This window comes from Thalassophryne amazonica, chromosome 5, assembly GCF_902500255.1.
Source record: "Thalassophryne amazonica chromosome 5, fThaAma1.1, whole genome shotgun sequence".
Classification (NCBI taxonomy): Eukaryota; Metazoa; Chordata; class Actinopteri; order Batrachoidiformes; family Batrachoididae; genus Thalassophryne; species Thalassophryne amazonica.
The window spans coordinates 85,746,443-85,758,949 of record NC_047107.1 but is presented as its reverse complement, the minus strand read 5'-3'; the positions used below and the strand labels follow the sequence as shown (position 1 = coordinate 85,758,949).

The 12,507-nt window shown below is 43.9% G+C and overlaps 1 protein-coding gene across 3 annotated transcripts in view; it reads left to right on the top strand.

Annotated features, from left to right (window-relative positions):
* The window catches only part of slc20a2 (solute carrier family 20 member 2), a 156,115-nt gene that overhangs the window by 65,603 nt on the left and 78,005 nt on the right, over positions 1-12,507 (top strand). Inside the window, exon 1 of one of the 3 annotated variants that reach the window (XM_034170768.1) lies at positions 1,275-1,584. The exons of the other annotated variants lie outside the window; for them this stretch is intronic. The gene's annotated coding sequence lies outside the window, so the exon portion shown is untranslated. Of the gene's footprint in view, positions 1-1,274; positions 1,585-12,507 lie in introns of those variants that run through there. 3 annotated transcript variants of the gene reach the window in all.

Below are 12,507 nucleotides of genomic sequence, written 5' to 3'. Positions count from 1 at the left end.
CATATATTTATTAGATGGAAATCCTGCTCATAATTCAATTGAGTTCATCCAATGAGTCATATGTTTGTGTGATACACTCAAAAAACTGACTCATTGGATTGGATTTCCATCTAATAAATATATGTAGTCCCAACTAAATTAAATTACATTGTCTTCCATTAATGTGTTTTATTTGATTTGGGGCTACATATATTTATTAGATGGAAATCCTGCTCATAATTGAATTGAGTTCATCCAACGAGCCATTTTTTGAGTGTATACTGTCATAAAAAAAACACTTATTAATTATACAATTCTAAAAAAAAATAAATAAAAAATAAAATCCCAAAAAGAAGTGTCCACTCCATTTTAAACTGCTGAAAATTGAAAAGGCATTCATGGAAAATATGTGAAATATATAAGAAAATCTTTCACCCAGCTTTGCCACTTGTTGAGAGACAAAAAGACAAAAAATAAAATCCTGACCTACTGGCTGCAACTAAGAATGATTTTCATTATCACTTAATCTATTGATTTCTTTCTGGATGCATCTGTCAGTTGTTTGGTCCATAAAATGTTAGAAAATGGTGAAAAGTATCGATCAGTGTTTCTCTTCTTCCATGACAATGTCGTCAAGTGTCTTGTTTTGTCCACAACCCAATTAATAATTGATTAATAATGAATTCATCATTGCAGGCCCACCTCTGCTTTTTATTTGTGTTTTCAGTAAGACAAACGTGCCACGATGGCTGCGCACTCTCACGGTTAACAACAACCTTTGGTTCAGTAAAGCTGGGGTTTCTCTGACAGAGTGACAGGTTGCTCAGTGCTACGTCTCTCCGTGGAATTGTTGTGACCTCACGGGGTCCACACTGACTCATCTGAGGGCGATGAATAAATGATTCAGCATGCGTGTTTATAGTGTTGCGGATCACTGTGGACAGCCAAGCTCATTTCATCCGAATGCCACTCGCATGCATGTGTCACTATGTTGGTGCTCACATTGCTCCAACGTTACACCCGCGCAGTTTGACAGCTGAGGCCACGGTGAGGAAGAAACGGCTGTGGCGCTCGGAATGCCCTTCATCTGTCTACCTGTGCGCTCGGCTGTGAAACATCCACACACATATAGGGACGCCTCCTGTCCTCCTCTCATTGGTTACTCCAGTCTGCAGGCATTAGCTGAATGTTCTCACAGACAGCCATTCGGGTGTGCCGCTCGTCCTCGCTGATGTTTGTCATTGGCTGGCACGATGTTATGAATGTGGGTACTGGTCTTTAAGAGGCAGTCTAGACTGGTTTTGGGCTCTCTCTCTCTCTCTCTCTCTCTCTCTCTCTTGCACTTTATCACTCGCCTCCCTCTTGCAACATCACCACAACCTGCTGATTCCTTCTGTCCGTCCTCTCTCTCACTCTTTAGTCCTTCTGTCATCATTTCATTTCAGATCAGTCACACACTCGCTCCCATTTTTAGTCCCGACCCATCTTCCTTTTTTTCTTTGTTAAATCATCATCCTGCGTTTGTCCCCACTGCTGTCATTCTGGTCTGTGGCAGTCCTTACTATGCACCTTGTGCTGATGCAAGGAGACATGCCTGTCTTCAAGGTGAGTGGACTTACTTACAAGGATTTTCTGCCTGCGTGTCTCACTGTGCACGTCTCTCTCAGTTTTTAACTCGACAGATGATTCGGTTGACGCGTGCAGCTGGAGTCCTTGGGAGCAGGGACTGCAATTGCGTGCGCTTCAGGTCTGCTGATTAGAGAGCACTGGTCTTGGTACACTGTCTGAGAGGGGATGCATATTTTGGTTCCTTGGACATGTGCCTCGAGAAGCGCTGTTTGACGGGGGGATGAATCAGTGTGTGGATCGTGCAGCCACATGTCAATGCAGACTTGAGCTCGTGACACAGAGTTTTGCACCAGCTGTGGTGCAGTGGCTTCGTAGCCACATTTGTGAGCATGGTGCAGAAGTAAGACACATTTTGTGAAAGATCACAGAAAGTATGAAAAGTTATTTCTTTTTCTTGTTCAAAGGTTACAGCATGTTTGTTGTAATGGGTCAGAATTGAGAGCTTTGCCGCTCGTGCTGCAGCTGAACACTAAGCAGGTTTGTCTTTGATGTCAGACATCCTCATTAATGCTGTCCAGCAAAGACACAACAACATTAAAATTAGTCCAGTTTTTTTCTAAATCAGAATTTTACACGACATACAGTACGACTCGCCGCTACAGTTGTATGCAAATGTTTGGGCACCCAAAATTAAAATTTCAAATTTATTAATTTATATAGCGCCAATTCGTGATGAGGTCACCTCAAGGCGCTTCACACAGCATAATAAAAACAAAAAAAACTGAATTAAAAATTTTAAAATACAATAAAAAGACAAAACCATAAAAGAATACAAGAATAAAAACACATCATAACACTAATGATAAAACAGTCTTTAAACATGATTTAAAAGTCTCCACAGTATCCAACTGTCGTATGTGTGCTGGGAGATCATTCCACAGAGCTGGGGCACGGTAGGAGAAAGTGTGACCGGCAGACCTTTTAATTCACCCTGGGAACACACAGAAGTCCTGCACCCTGAGAACGCAGGGCCTGAGCTGGTACATAGGGCCTTACCAGGTCAGCCAGATAGGGAGTCCATGAACAATTTTATAAACTAATAACAGTACTTTAAAATCCAATCTTGAAGCAACTGGAAGCCAGTAGCTACGTTTACATGGACACTTTATTTCTGATCTGATTGAATTCTATCCGATTGGTGGATCAGATTGTCCTGTTTACATGAACGTGCCCTAAAGTGATCCGCTTGCTGTGCGTGTTTACATGCACCATGATTACGATCCGATTCAGTCAGTAGAGCAATCCTATAATGCTTTGTGACGTCTGCCGCTTGTGACATATGCAAATGAGTTGTACCCGGAAGCCGCACCTGTAAACAATGGATTTGTTAGCCGGCGTAATCAAGATTACTGTTGTTCTTTGTGCGTTTCTTTTGAAACTGCAGCATCAGAGGAACATGCTTCTTCTTCAGGACTTGTTCAAAAAGAACCGAGCACGGCGGAATGTGTTTTTACGTGATGTAGCACGGTTAGTAAAGCTGTAATGAAAACACCGACGGATTAAACAGCTGATTTACGAGCCAAATGAAAATGAAGCCTTGGAGATCAGACGGAGCTTTGAGGAAACGCATCATATTCCTCAAATAATGGGACTAACTGACGGGACACACAGACACATGCAGGTAGGTTATTTCTGAACGTTTGTCGTTTTCATTGACCGACAGTCTTTTTTCTGGCTTTTAGGTAGAGCCCACTATGAAATCTCGCAAAACTTATTTTAAACAATGAACTATTTTGAAATATGACAGTAAATCAGTTTAGATTTAATCAGATAAAATTACTCATTAAGCATCAGAATTTTAAAATACATAACCATTTTCTGTTTTAGTGTGTGAAAAACACTGAGGAAGAAGATGTACGACTACAAATCATTGGTGACCCTGCAGATCCACTTGACTGGTTGCTGAAAGGCTTCATAAATTCTACACATCTGATCCCAGAGGAGAAATCTATTCATGTGGGTCCGTGTCACGACACTTTCACAACAGGATTTCTCAGCCAGCGTCATGGATCCCGAGGGGCGTCAACCATCGCTTGAACAGCCAATGGAAGAGCGAGGTGCACAGGCGCCAGCAGGAGGCGTGTTGGGTGAGCTGCAGCACATCTTAACCGCTTTTACTGCTCGGTTGGACTTAGTTACAGAGCAGAGCATTATTCTCAATCGAAGGATGGAGGCTCTCACCGCCCAGGTGGAAGCGCATGCTCAGGGCGCTGCTGCAGCACCTCCTCCTGCTGACCGTATGCCAGAGACAGACATTCCACTGGTTGTTCAACGAACCCCCCCACCTTCCCCTGAAGCATACATAAGCCCTCCGGAGCCGTACGGAGGCTGTGTGGAGACGTGCGCGGACTTCTTAATGCAGTGCTCGCTCGTCTTTACACAGCGTCCCGTCATGTACGCGTCAGACGCTAGCCGGGTGGCTTACGTTATAAATTTGCTTCGAGGAGAGGCACGCACCGGGGCTACGGCGCTCTGAGAGCAGAATTCACGGCTCCTAACGATTTACACTGAGTTTGTGAGGGAGTTCCGACAGGTGTTCGACCACCCTCATAGAGGCGAGACCGCTTCAAGCGTGCTGCTGTCGATACGACAGGGGTGTTGAAGCGCAGCGAAGTATGCAGTCGACTTCCGCATCGTGGCAGCGCGAGCCGGCTGGAATGCTGTTGCGCTCTGCGCTGCCTTTGTAAACGGACTGTCTCTGGTCCTTAAGGAGCACCTGGTGGCGAAGGACAAGCCGCGGGATTTAGACGGGCTTATCGACCTGGTTATACGGTTAGACAACCGATTAACAGAACACCGACGGGAGCGAGACGAAGAGCGTGGTCAGGCACAAGCCGTCCCTCTTCCTCCCGGGTCCGAAAGGGAGCCGACTTCCCCACGCTCCACAGCCAGGGCTCTCCATGTGACGACAGCTCCCCCTGCTGACGTTGCTATGGAAACGAGCAGGGCCAAAAAACGATCAGATCAGAGACAAAGGAGGCTGATCCGTGGAGTGTTTTCTCTGCAGCTCAACCGAGCACACACAGAAAGAATGCCCCAAACGGTCAAAACAGCAGCACTCGTCCTTAGAGACTGGGCTAAGGGTGGGTCACAACACCCACGCGGGGAGACCCCGATAATCTGCACGTATCCCAGTCATGATCCTGAGTGGGGATCTAACCCTTCACGCCCCAGCACTGGTGGACACGGGGTCAGAGGGGAATCTGCTGGATAGCAGATGGGCAAAGGAGGTTGGGCTCCCTCTAGTGGCCTTACCGTCACCATTGTCGGTGCGGGCACTAGATGGCACCCTTCTTCCACTAATCACACACCAGACACAGCCAGTGACATTGGTGGTGTCTGGGAATCACAGGGAGGAGATTGTGTTTTATGTAACACCTTCTACCTCCCGAGTGATTTTGGGTTTTCCATGGGTGTTAAAACACAATCCCCGGATTTATTCGCCGTCTGGGGTTGTGGTTCAGTGGAATGAAACCTGCCACCGGGAGTGTTTAGGATCCTCGGTTCCACCCGGTGTGACAGCTAAGGAAGAGGTTTTAGTCCCCCCCAATCTGGTGGCGGTGCCGGCCGAGTACCATGACCTTGCTGACGTCTTCAGCAAGGATCTGGCACTCACGCTGCCCCGCACCGTCCGTACGATTGTGCCATTGATTTGATACCGGGCGCTGAGTACCCGTCCAGCAGGCTGTACAACCTCTCACGTCCGGAACGCGAATCAATGGAGACCTACATCCGGGACTCGTTAGCTGCCGGGTTGATCCGGAACTCCACCTCCCCCATGGGTGCTGGTTTCTTTTTTGTGGGCAAGAAGGACGGCGCACTCCGTCCATGCATTGATTACAGAGGGCTGAACGAGATCACGGTTCGCAACCGATACCCGTTACCTCTGTTGGATTCAGTGTTCACGCCCCTGCATGGAGCCCAAATTTTCACGAAATTGGATCTTAGGAATGCTTATCACCTGGTTCGGATCCGGGAGGGAGACGAGTGGAAGACGGCATTTAACACCCCGTTAGGTCACTTTGAGTACCTGGTCATGCCGTTCGGCCTCACCAATGCGCCCACAACGTTCCAAGCGTTGGTTAATGACGTCTTGCGAGACTTCCTGAATCGGTTTGTCTTCGTATATCTAGACGATATACTCATCTTTTCTCCGGATCCTGAGACCCATGTCAAGCATGTACGTCAGGTCCTACAGCGGTTGTTGGAGAACCGGCTGTTTGTGAAGGGCGAGAAGTGCGAGTTCCACTGCACTTCTTTGTCCTTCCTGGGGTTCATAATCTCCTCCAACTCCGTCGCCCCTGATCCGGCCAAGGTTGCGGCGGTGAGAGATTGGCCCCAACCAACAAACCGTAGGAAACTACAACAGTTCCTCGGTTTTGCAAATTTCTACCGGAGGTTCATCAGGGGCTACAGTCAGGTAGTTAGCCCCCTGACAGCCCTGACCTCTCCAAAAGTCCCCTTCACCTGGTCGGATCGGTGCGAAGCCGCGTTTAGGGAGTTGAAACGCCTGTTCTCGACTGCCGGTTCTCATCAGTTTCTGGTGCAGCCCGATCCCAATCGCCAGTTCGTAGTTGAAGTGGACGCCTCTGACTCAGGGATAGGAGTCATGCTATCCCAGAGCGGGAGGTCCGACAAGGTTCTCCATCCATGTGCCTACTTTTCCCGCAGGTTGACCCCAGCTGAACGGAACTATGACGTCGGCAATAGGGAACTTCTTGCGGTGAAGGAGGCTCTTGAGGAGTGGAGACACCTGTTGGAGGGAGCATCGGTACCATTTACGGTTTTCACGGACCATCGGAACCTGGAGTACATTCGGACCGCCAGGCGTCTGAACCCCAGGCAAGCCCGCTGGTCGCTGTTCTTTGGGCGTTTTGACTTCCAGATCACCTACCGCCCCGGGACAAAAAACCAACGATCTGACGCCCTGTCCCGGGTGCATGAAGAGGAGGTCAAGACCGAGCAGTCAGACCCCCCTGAAACCATCATCCCCGAGTCCACTGTCGTGGCATCTCCTCTAACCCGATCGTAATTTCGATCAGATTGGGCTATTCTAATCAGATGGAGCTGTTTACATGGCGTGATTTTGATCTGATTGTTCAATCTGATTGTTCAATCAGATTACTTTTGGTCCATGTAACCGCAGCTAGTGTAGGGATACCAAAATGGGCATAATGTGGTCAAACTTTCCGCTTTGTGTCAAAAGTCTGGCAGCAGCATTTTGAACCAGTTGAAGACCCCTAATATTGGACTTCAATAAACCAGAAAATAGAGCATTACAATAATCCAATCTAGAAGAGACAAATGCATGAATCAAAGTCTCAGCATCAGCCATAGACTGGATGGGACGAATTTTCTCTATATTTCGCAAATGGAAGAAAGCAGTCCTCATAGTATATCTAATGTGGAGGTCAAAAGACAACGTAGGATAGAAAATTACCCCTGATAATTTTCATGATTTTCCTTTATAAATCGTTGGTTGTCTGGATCAGAAATTTCAGTTAAATATATCATATAGCAGACGAACACACTGATATTTGAGAAGTGAAATGAAGTTTCTAGTATTTACATAAAGTGTGCAATAATTATTTATTTAACAAAATTGAGCAGGTGCATAAATTTGGGCACCCTTGTCATTTTATTGATTTGAATACATATAGTAGGCCTGGGCAATTTGGCCTAAAAATAAAATCTCTGATTTTTTCAGAAAAAATTTGACTTTCGATTTTTTTCAATTTTTGTCCTGGGGACAAAACGGTGTGCCACAGCAAGAGGAGAAAAAAAAAACTCATATTTTTTATTTTTTTTAAATTGTCTGCAACAAAAACCTTGAATTAATTGATAAAATCAATATATCGCTCAGGCCTAACATGTAGCACTAATTATTGAAACACAAAATTGGTTTGGTAAGCTCATTGACCCTTGATCTCCTTACACAGGTGAATCCAATCATGAGAAAGGCTATTTAAGGTGGTCATTTGCAAATGTTTCCCCTCTTTGCATCTCTTCTAATGAGTGGAAACATGGGAACCTATAAAACAAATGACCTGAAAACAAAGATTGTTCAACATCATGGTGTAGGGGAAGGATACAAAAAGCTATCTCAGAAATTTCAGCTGTCAGTTTCCACTGTGAAGAACATAGTGAGGAAATGGAAGACCGCAGGCACAGTACTAGTTAAGGCCTGAAGTGCCAGGCCAAGAAAAATCTCAGATAAGCTGAAGCAAAGGATGGTGAAAACAATGATAGTCAACCCACAGACCTGCTCCAAAGACCTACAACATGATCTTGCTGCAGATAATGTCTCTGTGCATCGTTCAACTATACTGCGCACTTTGCACAAGGAGATGCTTTGAAAAGTTACTTTTTAGTTACTTTTTACATTTGCAGTATACTGCAAACAGAATGTTTAATAACCTGATTTTCACTAGTTAAGTTATCCCCTGCTGACTGAAGGCCCAAAGGGGGATTATGTCGTGGTGATTTCTGTCTGTCTGTTTGTCCTTCCATCCATCCATATGTCTGTCTGTCTCTCTGTCTGTCTGTCCATCCATCCCCAAAAGGGTTTAAGTGCTCTGAAATCAACTTCGCTCACACTTTTAGGAGGAATAAATGGTAAATGGACTGCATTTATATAGCGCTTTTCCATCTGCATCAGACGCTCAAAAGCGCTTTACGCCCTTTTTATTCCTCACATTCACCCCGATGCCATACAAGGCGCTCACTACACACCGGGAGCAATAGGGGATTAAAGGCCTTGCCCAAGGGCCCTTAGTAATTTTCCAGTCAGTCGGGGATTTGAACCCAATAGGAATATTGTGAAACTTGGTATAAATCCTTGTTATACGTTAGTAATACACATTATCATATTCTTCATGTTGGGCCCATTTTACCAGAGTTATGGTCTTTGATTAACAAATCTAGACTCCATCAGTTTCATGAGTGGGTGCCTACATTCTCAAAGCAACTCCATTCACACTTTTAGGAGGAATTTTGGGAATTGAGTATTGAGTATTGAGTACCTTGGAAAACCTATAGCTGCTGCAGTTTAGAAAATCCAGCTGTATTTGAAGTAACACTTGGGATGGGTGGTAGTTTTCGGGCTGTTACATGCTTGTCTCAGCTAGGTCCTAGACTAACTTTGTTCATGTGAATGTGGAGCTGAGTTAGCAAAGAAAAAATGTTTATGTTTTTCTCTTTCTCTCTCAGTCATGTATTATACCAAAGAATCATCCTGCTTCTGTATTCAAATATGTTGTAACTCATCCACACGGCTTTCGACTTCACAAAGCTCAAAACAGTGTTGACAGTGGACATTAACTGTCATATTCTGCTGGAACTTTGTAATATTACCATTTCTAAAAAATAAAGCACTCCAAATAAATAAATAAATATGCAATGACTTTGAACGTTATTTTTTCAACAAGCTCTAGAGGAAATTTCAATAACTCGCTGTAGTTTTATTTTGCAGAATATTAGTCTTTAAAAAACTCACTTTGTTGTCTGGAGCCTCCTCTGTGTGGTCTTCAGGTTGTGGAGATCTGCTGTCATCAATCTCCTCCAACGAAACTTGGTGCATTTACTTGTTATAGATTGGTAATACACATATCATATTGTTTGAGTTAGGCCCATTTTACCAGAGTTATGGCCCTCGATTAACAAATCTAGACTCCGTTAGTTTCATGAGTGGCTACCTGGGGGAGGTGATGGTCTAGTGGTTAAGCGTTGGGCTTGAGACCAGAGGATCCTCAGTTCAAATCCCAGCCTGACCAGAAAATCACTAAGGGCCCTTGGGCAAGGTCCTTAATCCCCTAGTTGCTCCCGGTGTGTAGTGGGCGCCTTGCATGGCAGCAGCCTGACATCGGGGTGAATGTGAGAAATTGATGTGTAAAGCGCTTTGAGCATGATGGAAAAGCGCTATATCAATGCAGTCCATTTATCATTTACCACTTACCTGCATTCTGAAATCAACTCCTCTCACATATGTAGCAGGAATTTTTGGAAACTTGGAGCAATTCCTTGTTAGAGGTTGGTAATGTGCATATTGTAATATTGTAAAGGATTGACAAATTTTGTCAGAGTTATGGCCTTTGATTAATAAATCTAGACACTGCCAGTCTGGTGAATTTGTGTCTGCATTCTGAAATCAACTGTCACATACCTTGAAATGTTATCAGAATGTAACAACCACTTATACCAAATCAGCATTTGCCAGTGGGGGATATTGTACTCTCAGAGCACTCTTGTTTAGTAAAGTCTTCCCGTAGTAAAGTCTTCAAGTTGGGGGGGGGGAGCTGAAGATATTGATCCAGCTTACACAACCTTCAGTCATTCTATTTCCTTTTCATTTGTGTCTCATCCCTCAGGATTTGCTTTCCGAATTTTAAATTCATAGCTGTTTCACATTATCCAGTTAATTAATTGGGTGCATCAAGGGGCCAAGCAGGAGTTGAATAACTGCATTTACTTCAGTTCCTTCAGAATTGTTAAATTTATTTATTTATTTATTTGTTTGTTTATTTGCATATTTGTGAACTTTTGTTTTGGGTTGTGGAGGTGGTGGCAGGGTGGTTGGTTTGTCTTGTTCAAGGACATTTCACTACTGTGGTAGTTGAGAATGAGGATCAAATTTGATAAACCTTTGTGGACAACACGCTCTAACCAACTCCTGAATGACAGTATACAAATAATAAATGTTTATGAGTTCAGTGATATGAATATTTCATGAGGTGAAAGATGGACTGTTCCATTCACCTCGTTGAATGGAGCAGTCCATTTTCACCAAATTAAATATTTGTCCCATTGAAACAATGTAAAATCATTCATTATTTGTTTTATATAATGGCTAAAATAGATCCTTGTCATTTGATATTTTCTCATCTCAGCTCATCTTCAACCACTTATCCAGATTTGAGTCGCGGGGGCAACAGCTCTAGCAGGGGAGCCCAGACTTCCCTTTCCCTTTCCAAAAATCTTATATTTCATTAATTTATAAACAACAGAAAAGGGACTTACATTTTGGTGTGCATCACCGATGCTTTGACATCAACAGTACAACACGAACCTTAAATAGGAGCCCAAAATTGTTCCCGGTCAACTTGGAAAAACAGTTAGATAGTTCAGAAATAATTCTGATGATGTAGTCTATGATGCTGTGTACTGACTTCGTGTACTTAAAAAAAAAGACTTCCGCAAAAAAAAGCACGTCAGAAATTAGTCCAGCTCTTCCTCCCAACTTTATCCTCTTCATCCTAAAGAAAGAGAAAAGATCCGACCGGTAATCAGCCAGAGTGTGTGTAGTGTCGCAGACATATAATAAGTATTTTTATTTGGCAGCACTTGTGTCATGACTCCCAGACTAGGCTTTGGTGTAAAAGAAATTGTGGTCTTTAATCCAGGCTCAGGTACGGTACACAGGTGATCAAACAGCAGAGCAGAGGTACAATCAGGGTTAGGCAGAAACGCAGTCATGGTCGAGCAGGGTTCAGAGGCACGAGCAAACAGATATCCAGGTAGAGGCAAAAGGCGCGGTCGAGGAAAACAGCAGGATTCGGTAACATGGCTAGGCAAAAACAATACTGAAGACGAGAGCTGGAATGTGTACAAAAGACAACAAACTGGCAGAAGTGTGGTGGCTGGGAGAAGTTTAAATAGACAGGAGTTAACAAGGTGCACGTGAGGTGAATGATCCAGGAAGGGGGTGTGGTTGGAGGACAAAGATTGTGCACTGTGCAAGATGGTGAGGTGGAGACAACACAACGTGGAGTGATGAAAAGACAAAGGCACGTGAACAGGTGCCAAGAGTCTGAGTGAAGAGAAACACAAATCAGAAAGAATCAGAGTGAGAGACGAGGACGCAAGAGCTGGTGAAGAGGCATGAAGTGACAACACAATCAGATATGAGTGAGGGACGAAGACACAAGGGCAGGTGCAGGGGCGTGGAGTGAAAATGAATGGAAATAAGGAAAAACTGAGAACAGAGCTAAAATAGAAACTGAGGGCAGAATACAATACTACTATGAATGGTACGAACAGGGCATGAACACGAGAACAGAAAAGCGAACCAAAAGATAATAAGCACAAAAGATAAACTACATAAGAACTGATCAGAGAATAACAGGAAAAATAAACACTAAGACAAAACTAAACTGGAACTGGCTAATGACAGAAGTACACAATAAAAGATAAACAGATGGCAAAACAAACGAATGAAGACTATATCATAAACACAGAACATAACCCGATTCCAAAAGCATAGCAGACAATATCACAGATGAGGAGAACAAAGTAAACAAGTGATAACCTAATAATCAACAATGAAAACACAAACCGGATGAACAAAACTAGAACGGAACTGAACAATGGCTAAAGTATAAAAAATAACAAAGAAACAAAGTGGCAAAGCAAAATAGAACGGAAAATAAACACATGACGAAAATAAAACAACTAATAAATCAAAACTGGGGCAGACGGTGAAGAAAAGAAAGAGGTAAAAATAGAATCGACGCCCTGATCAGGGCCAGATCCTGACAACGAGTCCACAGGTTGGTACTGAGACACCTGCTGGTAGCAGGAATGTCCAGGAAAATAGCTCTGGCGAAATTCTGTTTTATCTCCTATAGCGTGCTTTTCTTTCAGTGGGACTCCAAATTAAAGTAAGTTAAAATTACCACTGTGTGCCGCTGTATGTATGAAGAGTCTTGAATGAGGTGTTTACAGCTCACAGTGCAACATTGTGCAGCACGAGCACGTTGGCCTCCTAAAGAGTGAGGATGGGTCAAATGCAGAGGACAGCTTTCCCTTCAGGAACTAATTAAATTCAAACTTGCCAAAATCTGGAGGTCAGAGTGATTTTTTTTTTCTGGGTTCTTTTAAAGTTGTGAGGCAATTGAAAAGCAG